The sequence below is a fragment of the Camellia sinensis genome, chromosome 10, assembly GCF_055761805.1.
Source record: "Camellia sinensis isolate YWXY chromosome 10, ASM5576180v1, whole genome shotgun sequence".
Lineage (NCBI taxonomy): Eukaryota > Viridiplantae > Streptophyta > Magnoliopsida > Ericales > Theaceae > Camellia > Camellia sinensis.
Window position 1 is genome coordinate 66476819 of NC_138970.1, and position 9878 is coordinate 66486696.

Sequence of the window (9878 nt, forward strand, 5' to 3'; positions counted from 1 at the left end):
CATAATTAACTTACGATGTCAGCTGACATCATCTTAATGGTGTTTTTTTAAAAAACGCCACATTTCCTCTTTTTACTAGAACAGCCTCACATGTTGTCATGATTACATCATTTGATGTTTTTTTTTTTAAAAACGCCATTTTTTTCTTTATTGCTTTACATCATTTGGTACCTGCTGTGCATGTGAACACAAAACCACAATTTTGAATTACAAATTAATACCATGAATATGACCCATCAATGGCTCAAATTTGAATTGTACCTGCTGTGCATATGAGCACAAAAATGTTTTATCAATCCTAATGAAGAAATGCCAAAAATAAGATGTAGCAAAATATATTTGCTTCATCAACCACAATTTTTATATTTGCTTCATCATAATAAAAATATAGTGTATTCAATCCTTGCTTTTAGAAATGTGCAATCAAAAATAAGAAACAAGCCTAGAACTTTGCATTTCAAAAATCAAAAACAGAAATAAGCAAATCATCAGTATGTGCGCTAAGTAAGCAGAAAACAGTTATATTGAATCATCTGCACCAACAGCTCCACTTTGAAAATCCATTATTAAGCACACCTGTTTATCTACCAAGGCTGTCATGTCATCATAACCTTCATTTTCTAGAGAAAAAACATCATGAAACTGGAATGATCTTGTACCACTGCCAAAAATAAATTAACAAATTTTTAATTAAAAAAAAAGGTGAATCAAACAGTATGCACCAAGAAAATCAGAATGATTATAATAAGGCACCAAGAAATGTTCTTTCCTAAATCTCTATGCGTTGAAAAAACAAAAATTGTAACATATGCAAATCAAGAAGATACAATAGAAGCATTTGACTACTTTCAACAATTAATTCACTGTTCTGTTCTCAATCCTAGTTATTTCTAAACATATAAAAATATCTCAGCATGATTTGAGTTTTATATTGTCGCCTGACCAAAATTCAACAACCTATGGAAAGAGGTCTCACTTAAAAGTTAGAATTGGTCAACCTTCAAAGCCCTCTTCATTTTTAAATGCAATGTTGAGAAACTATAAAAACAAAGCATGATACCTCCCAAGAATATCCATTTATAGAATGTCATGATCAAGATGGAACTGGAGATTTTTGCACACATTCTAATTCATATTCACATAACCAAAACTCATAAGCTCTTTTCTTTTTTTCTTTTTCTTTTTTTCATATATATATATATATATATAATCAAGAACCCATCCTTAGCAAAGTCCTTTGGATCCACCTCAGAAGTTATTTGTAGTTACTTGCATAAGATCAGTATGAAAAAACTCAACAATCACATACATACATGAAGCTGGTGGCAGAACAGATTACATTATCAGAATTATATAAATGAGATATGTATTGTTTATTTAAAAAAAGAAAAAAAAAAAAAACTGCAAGACTCTAGAAGAGAAAAAAGAACTGATACTAGATTCTTAAGTAAATTTAATCAAACTTACAACAAAAAAGATGCCCTTTGACATTGAGTTTGTCCTATCTATGTCTTCTTCTTCTTCTGATTCTTCTTTTTCTTTCCTTTCTTTGATATTTGAACCTACATTTGACAAGAACAAATAACAGAACCCAGAGAACATGAGGAGCTGCGACACAAAATCTCTACAAGATGGACTACATTTAAGTGGTAGAACTACTAATTACAATATAGACTCATGCTCCTGAACAGTCCAAACTGGACAATCCAAGAAGAGCTTCATCAAAGATGACTACGTATCTCTAATGAAGATTCTTGAATGGGTCTAAGGCTATTTATGCATGATTGGATTATTACTTACTAAATTAGCAACTATCATGGTTTTTGCATCCCAGTGGTGCAATCTAAATCAGAACTATCAAGCATACTAGAAGCATTTCTAGCATGAAGCATATTAATGAAGAAAGTAAAAGTTTCTACAATGCTCTTGATAGATTATGATATATTCAAGCAATGCATTACTTTCTTAAATAAATAAATAATCAGAGAACCTAGCAATCGAGGTTCAAAAATCACAAGAACCAGATTATCCTAATTGATCACAAAGTAAAAAATTGTATGATTGCAGTTGATAGAACATTGCAATGGCAAGTACTTAATAGAAATGTCATGTGGTGTCGGATGAAAAATGCCGAAAGATCATGCGAATCATATAGCACTGCTCTTACTTTTACTATAGTTTTACTTGGTGTTATAATTTTCTTTTTATTGGCTTAAAGGAAAACCTAATATATATATATGTGTGTGTGTGTGTGTGTGTGTGTGTTAAATTGTTCATTATTTCATTTCTAATTTTTCTTTAAGCTCTCATGCTTTTCAGTTTCTTCATTTCCTTTATCTAAATTTATGATTTTATTAAAATTCGAGGTAGCATTATTTGATACATTAGTGAAGCATATGCCTATGTAAAGTTAGTATTGGTTATGAACTTTGGGTATGTTTGATTGATGCTTTTAAAAAGAACTATTAGTTTTAGATAAGTTTATGATTTTAACAAATCTAGCTAGCATGCTTCTCACCTCGCTGCCTAGCTAATGCTGGCTTAGGTTCTTTTCATTTAATCTTTTCATGTTTGTGTGTACATAGTTCTATGTGTGCTCAAGTATTCCCTTCTTAGAAATTCATCATTGGTTTCTTTATATTTTGTATTAGTTTGGATATATAGATATATCTATATATAACCTCTTGTACTCATATCAGGATGCTTTTGGTTTAGGGTTTAGGGTTTATGGCTGAGACAAGGTGATCCATTATCACCGTTCCTGTTTAATATTGTAGCTGAGGGTCTCAATGTTCTACTGGAGAGAGCTTTACAGAGGGGATTGATTAAAGGGGCAGTGGTAGGCTCTAATGAGGTTAGGATCATCCATCTCCAATTGCAGATGACACAATTTTATTTTGTGAGGTAGAATGGGAGGAGATTGTTTCTATCAAAAGGATCCGGTGGTGTTTTGAAGTATTATCTGGGCTGAAGATTAATTATTATAAGAGTGTGGTATGTAGGGCTGGGATTGATGAGGCGGTCACTAAAGAGTTTGCTATCAAATTGAATTGTCTTCATTGGAGTTTACCATTAAAATACTTGGGGCTGCCATTGGGAGCTAATCCAAGGAAAAGGAGGACATGACAACCAGTGATTGATAAATGTAAACAAAAGTTGGCTTCTTGGAAGAGGAGGTTCCTATCCTTTGCTGGTAGATTGACCTTGATAAAATCTGTGCTATCTAGCTTACCTATTTATTACCCATCCTTGTTTAAGATGCCAGAAGGGGTTGCAAAGGAAATAGACAAAATTCAATCTAGATTCCTATGATGAGCTTAGAAGGAAAATTCATCTGGTCAGCTAGGAGGTGATTTCACAAAGTAAAAGTCAAGGGGGCTTAGGAGTTAAGAGACTCATACTTATGTATGATTGCCTATTTATGAATGATTGTCTTCTTTTGAAGTGGTGTTGGAGGTTTGGATCTGCTTATGATGCTTTGTGGAAGAAGGTGATCTGCAGCAAATACAGTGAGGCTGGAAGGGAATAGTGGCACTACCGGTTGTAAATCTCAGGTCTTCTCAGATTTGGAAAGGAATTATGGGTGTTGGCAGGTATAGACTTGAATTGGTGGATTTCTTCAAAAGCAACATAGGTCTAGTTATTGGGGATGGGAGCAGAATACAATTTTGGGTGGACAAATGGATTGGCAATGTTTGCTTGAAAAAGGAATTTCCTAGACTGTTTTCTTTATCAATGGACAAAGCTGAATCTGTGAATTTGGTGCTGAGTAGGAGGAATGAGTTTGAGAAGGGAAATCTTACGTTCAGGAGATCCCTATTTCAGTGGGAGTTGGAGGAATTGAGAAGGCTGGATGAGATGTTACTCAATGCACCTGCTCTTGGGGAAGAGAGAAGTGATAGGTTGAGATGAGATGCAGATGCATCAGGGTTATTCTCTGTAACGCCCTCAAAATAATGACAATAAACCCATCAAATAAGACATTCATTAACATATGAAATAACCACATTCTTCTATTCTTCAGTGTTTCATTACAAAAGTATTACATGTTAACAACGAAAGCAAAATGCCCTACGGGCTTACAGCTTTCCAAGTTAACACTTGGTTACAACGAAAGAGTACTAACTCATACACATTAAGCCCTTGGCTTGTATTTACATGTAATACACCAAAAAGTAAAACGACATCATTATGTCCGCCTCAAGCCTCCCAAGCTATGTCCTTGGAGGTGGCATGCTTCCTGCACCTGAAAATGATATTCCCATATAGGGTGAGCCACAGCCCAGTAGAAATACACTAAACCAACCATGCACAATGACTAAAATATTAGCAATTGATAGATGGCCAACACTGATACAATCACATAAATCATCTATTTATGTCATACGACTTATAAGTCCAAGTTTCCTATCATTTTCCCTTTTTCAACGGATAGGCATATATGCACTACCTACATTCTCAACAGATATGTATAACAACAATATCCACAGATAAGCATATAAGCTATATCTACATTCTACGACAGATATGTATAACCACAATATCCACAGATAAGCATATAAGCTATATCCACACTCTACCACAGATATGTATAACCACAATATCCACAGATAAGCATATAAGCTATATCCACACTTCACAAAGATAAGCATACAAGCTCTATCTTCACTTCTCTAGACAAGCATATGAGCTGTATCTACGGAGTTCATCCCCTATCTTCTCCCAACACTATCCGGTTTAGAGGTACATCCCCTATCTTCCCCTAAACCGCGGAGTACATCCCCTTTCTCCTCCTCTACACATAACGTATACAAACACATTGGTTCTATATACAATCACACAATACATACAGTTAATGTATTCTATTAATCGTCAAATTCCATGACTCATTCCCTTGATTAGTTTCAGTTTGCTTAATCATCATGCATTGTCTACAACAATCACGACTATCCTCCACCGATAGCCCAAAGCAGTTATTTCTAAACAGAAAATAAATGCACAATGGATATTCAATCAACATTTCATTTCCTCATTCCTCACAATTAATTATCCCAATTAATTAAACAATGTAATTAGGTCAATTCCCATAATTAACATTTCAACCCTTAGGTCCCATTTTCATCAATGATTTAACATTCATTCCATTTCTCTAAGCCAAACATGCCTCTAGGTTTATTATGAATAAAACCCCAACTTTTGTAAAATTGCACAAAAGCCCCAAACTTTTACCAAATTACGAAACCAACCCCAACATCTCAAAATACCAAAATTTAAAGACAAAATCCATAGAGAGGAGTAGGATATCCCTACCTCAAACCCGAAGCCTCAAAGGAGATGAAGACCAAAACCAAAATGCTCCAAACCTCGAAATTTTCAGATCAAAAGGAAGCTCTTGACGATCAACAACTTTTTTTGTAAAGGCCAAAGATGAGCAAATCACTCCTACTAGATCAAAACCTAGAGAGAAGGTAGAGTCCAGAGTGAGAGGCTCAACAATGGTGTTTTTGGAAAAGTAAGAGAGAGAAGAGAAAGCAAAAAGTGATTTGAAAAGTCACAATTTCGGGACTTTAACCCAGTCTCCCGCTCGAGCGTAAAACACCCCGCTCGAGCGGCCACTCACAGACTTCCGCTCGAGCGGCTAACCTCCCGCTCGAGCGCAGAATGCACTCGCTCAGCACTTTTGCAGAACCAGACCTCCGCTCGAGCTCCCAACCCTACGCTCGAGCGTACAACACTGCACAACAAATACTGGATGGGTGTATTCCCCGCTCGAGCGCCAACATCTCCGCTCGAGCGGATAGGCCAAAAATCTGGGCAACTAGTTTTGGTTTCTAAACTCAACCAACTTGAAACAAACCCACCCAACACATCCCATAACTCAAATATGAAGTAAAGAGGATGCAAACAAGATAATAGTCAACTACCAACATCTACAGACACAAGTCTGGATCACTGTACAACAAGGGTAAACCCGGGATCGCTATATTCTCTGTTGCCACAGCATACATGTGGTGTGAGTTGAGTTATGTGGCTAATAGAAAAATAGCAGATTTCATTTGGAAGAATGTCTCTCCACCCAAGGTTCAGTTTTTTGGTTGGTTAGCTTGGAAAGGTAGGATTAAGACGGCTAGCTATCTCCAAAGAATTGGAGTGCTCAGTGAAGATATAGAAGTTAAGTGTACTTTTTGTAAGGAGGGGGTGGAGAGTGTCAACCATGTGCTACAGTTTTGCCCCTTGGAAGATTTAGGCCAAAATTATAAACTGGTGGGGTATACAGTGGGTAATGCCTGGGTCTGTGAGTAGCTTATTATGTTGGTGCACTGGTATTAAGCTAAAAAAACAGAAGATGATGATCTAGAGGGCACTCCCTCTGGCTGTGCAATGGTCGATTTGGAAGCAGAGAAATGATTGCATCTTCAACAGTTCACAGGTGGATCTGGATGGTCTGTGTGAATCCATTAAGGTTCGGATTGCTTTGTGGGTTAAAACCTGCTGCCCATCCTTCAATTACTCAGTCAATGACTTAGTTCATAATCTTCAGCAAGTTAGACTTTGCATAAGGGGTGGGCCTTGAGTTTGTCTGGGTGGTTACTTCTCTCCTGCATCAATGGAGGCTGCTGCGGTTGCTGGGTGTGTTTTGTTTCTTTTTCTTTTGCTGTTGGTTTCTCACCAACTTTGTGGTCGTGCTAACATATGATTAAGTGTATCCTCCTTGGTGCCAACCTAGTTGGGATTGGGGTAGTTTACTCTGATGCTTTTTGCACTTTCTCTTCTTTATTGATGTGAACTTATGAAATGTATGCTTCTTCATCAATAAAGTTTTTCTTCGCTGATATATAATTAATAATAAAAAAAGGATGCTTTTGGTTTCGACGTGTCTTATTCATGTTTCTTGATTAAGTAACTTGCTATGTATTTTTATTTTATTTTGAGTACTAGTAAAATAGGAATGAAACAACATATTTGCCAAGATGTGAGGACATATATGACCACAAGCACCATTTAACAACGCAGACTGTTACTCTACAGTATATAATGCCAATTTATCATTTTTATTCAAAGATAGATGTCGACACCATAATAGGAATATGATTGCATCATTGAATTTCATTTAGTCCATCAGCACAGAAGATCACATCAAAATTAATATAGAAATAAAGAAATATTTATCAAGACTAAGAAAACCAAGCAGAAAGAAACAAAAACAAAAAAACACATTGTGATAGAACATAACAATTTACAATGATATATTCTACTCTCCAAGCACCAAAACCAAAAATTAAACATCACAGTATACTAAAGCATTCAAAAAACTAAAAATTAAATAAATAGAAAATTACTCATTGAAACAAATGGAAATCATTCTGCAAAGGTTGAGAAGCCCTTTGATTACAACATATCAAACAACCTTATTCATCTACAACTCCTTTTATATACTCTGTTTTACCCTTTTTTCAACGTAACTTCTTCAACTTAGGCAATTTTTTTTTTTTATTATTATTGTTGAAAATTTGGTATTCCAAGTAAGAGCTTCAAAAACTCGGATAAATTCTTTCATAAAGTAGCATGGAGAAGCTATATATATATATATATATTATGCAACAGTTAATCAATCATTGTGTCCACTAAATTGAATTCAAACTCTCCTTTTATAAAACAACTTACAGATTAATATCAGAGAAAGCACACACACTTACACTTATATATATAGATCTCAAACAGGTCTGAAAAATAAAAAATCTAAGTTCATACAAAACAAATGCATATATACATGTCCGAGATTAAAGTTAAACTTACAGATTTGAGTTCGAGTTCAACAGCACAGAATGAATCGATCAATTGATGAATGATTAGATCTAATAAAAACAACAAACCAGAAGAGAGAAGCCAGATCTGAGTTACAATGTACACAATCTATTAAATAAAAATAAAATAAAATAACTAAATGAATTGAAACTCACAAAACCGGAAGAGATAACTACAAATCTGGAGAATCAACCTTCGAATAATTATTTTGTTCGATAATTATTTATAGTGCAACACTAATATTTAAATTATTTGATTCGACTTGTTTGATGTATCTAATGCTTATTTATTAATATTGGCAATGTTGAGAAATCAGACTCTACAATTCTAAAACACATGTGCGGATCCGGGCCTTATAAAAATTTTATATAACCTTTGTGCTTATATTTTATTTTGTATTGTCTTCAGGACTAAATTGATTGGAATTTAATATTTTAGGGACTTAATTGACAAAATCGAAACTTTAAGGACTTAAACAAAAATGATATTAAATTGCAGGGAGTATAACTGTAGTTTATCTAGTAAAGCAATATCAACCTGGAAGTTTAGACGTGCAACTACCCATTTTTCAATCAATCAACCCACATTAAGATTAAAAGCAACTTCTTTGAGTCTTCTCTATAATTTATTCAATAATATTGACAATTACTCATGACATGGGTGCAATTGCACACAAAACACAAATTTCAAATTCACTTATAAATTATTACATGGCTAATAATAAAGTGTGTCCAGTTCACAAGGTTTTGCTAGCAGCATCACCAACCCAACAAACAAGAACACACACTACAAAGAGCAAATAGTAAGAGCTAATAGCTTATTCAGATTTAGACAATAGTCCGATGAAACGTAATCATAACTAAATAGTTTCCATAGATATATGAGACCACCCTACAACCTTGGTTGGTTTCTCCAACTTCTTGATCTTCATAGAATTTGAGAAAATCATGCCTCGAAAATCACCTATGAAGAAAAAAGCCAAATCTAAATAGTTATAGAGAAACTAGAGAGAAGAAAAATAGTAAAAAAAGAACAAACAACACGGATGTCTCAACAACATATGCTGTTTCTTAGTTGGTCTAGTTAACAAACCTAGAGACGCCAAAAAAAAGCAAAGCTAAATAGTTATTAGGTCAACCTCAAAAGAAGAAGAAAATTATTAGAAAAATCAGAAGGGATAAAAATGCTAAAGCAGGAACAAAGTACAAACATATATATTCCGTCTATTTATTTTTGTACTTTTATTTTAGCATAAATTTATTTCAAAATTTATCTCTTTCATTAAAAAGAAGCCTATATACAAACTACTATGTACTATGCTTTGTTTGTTTTGAAGGGGAAACAAAAATCTATGAGAGATTTTTTGAAAAATATATTTGGTTAGGACTCTAAAAATGATGATACTAATAGTCGTGGTAGTGGTGGTGTGAGTTGTGATAGTGGTGGGTGGTGGCTATGGCAATGGTAGTGACAATGGTGGTTATAGGGTGGTTGGTGGTAGAGAGGTGATAATGGTAGCTGGTGGGTCGTTAAGCACACCAAAAATAAAGACTAAACTGTACCTAAATTCCGTAGAATAATGGCAAGTCTAGGTATCGATCCACAAGAACTAATGTGAAAAGATTCCTAGATTAATTTAGACGAGAATGATCGATGAGAATTAAATTAAAGTGAGAATTAAAATAACAACTAGAAATTAAATTAACACTAAAGATTAAGGTTGAGAATTCGATTTGGGGAAGATCCTAGAGCAAAGAATCCACCACTAGTTGCATAAATAGGGTTTAACATCAGCATCTAATTGCAATATGGTTTGAACTACCCAATGTTTTGCAACTACAAGTTTGAAACATTTATCAAAAGGATTGTTGCGTTCAACGTATAGGCACGAATTATCTTAAGTAGTACGAGTCGTTCGCTCTAGACTACGGTATCAACATGACTTGTCTCTCCTAATATGACTTGTCTTGTACTTTGAGTACAACACATAGAAAACCATTGTATGAAAAACATTCAACAATCACAGAAAGTAGAAGCCTAGTCGCTCATGGAGGAATGGAAAGATGATGAAG

General features: G+C 34.6%; 1 long non-coding RNA gene across 1 annotated transcript; it reads right to left on the reverse strand.

The window, feature by feature from the left end:
- Window positions 1–199: 199 nt before the first annotated feature.
- LOC145801155 (uncharacterized) lies at window positions 200–8184 on the reverse strand. Its single transcript, XR_014342143.1, has 4 exons — window positions 7962–8184; window positions 7798–7856; window positions 1468–1562; window positions 200–661 (listed from the first exon to the last, which is right to left on the reverse strand). It is a non-coding gene; the product is annotated as an uncharacterized LOC145801155 (long non-coding RNA).
- Between the last annotated feature and the right edge of the window lie 1694 nt (window positions 8185–9878).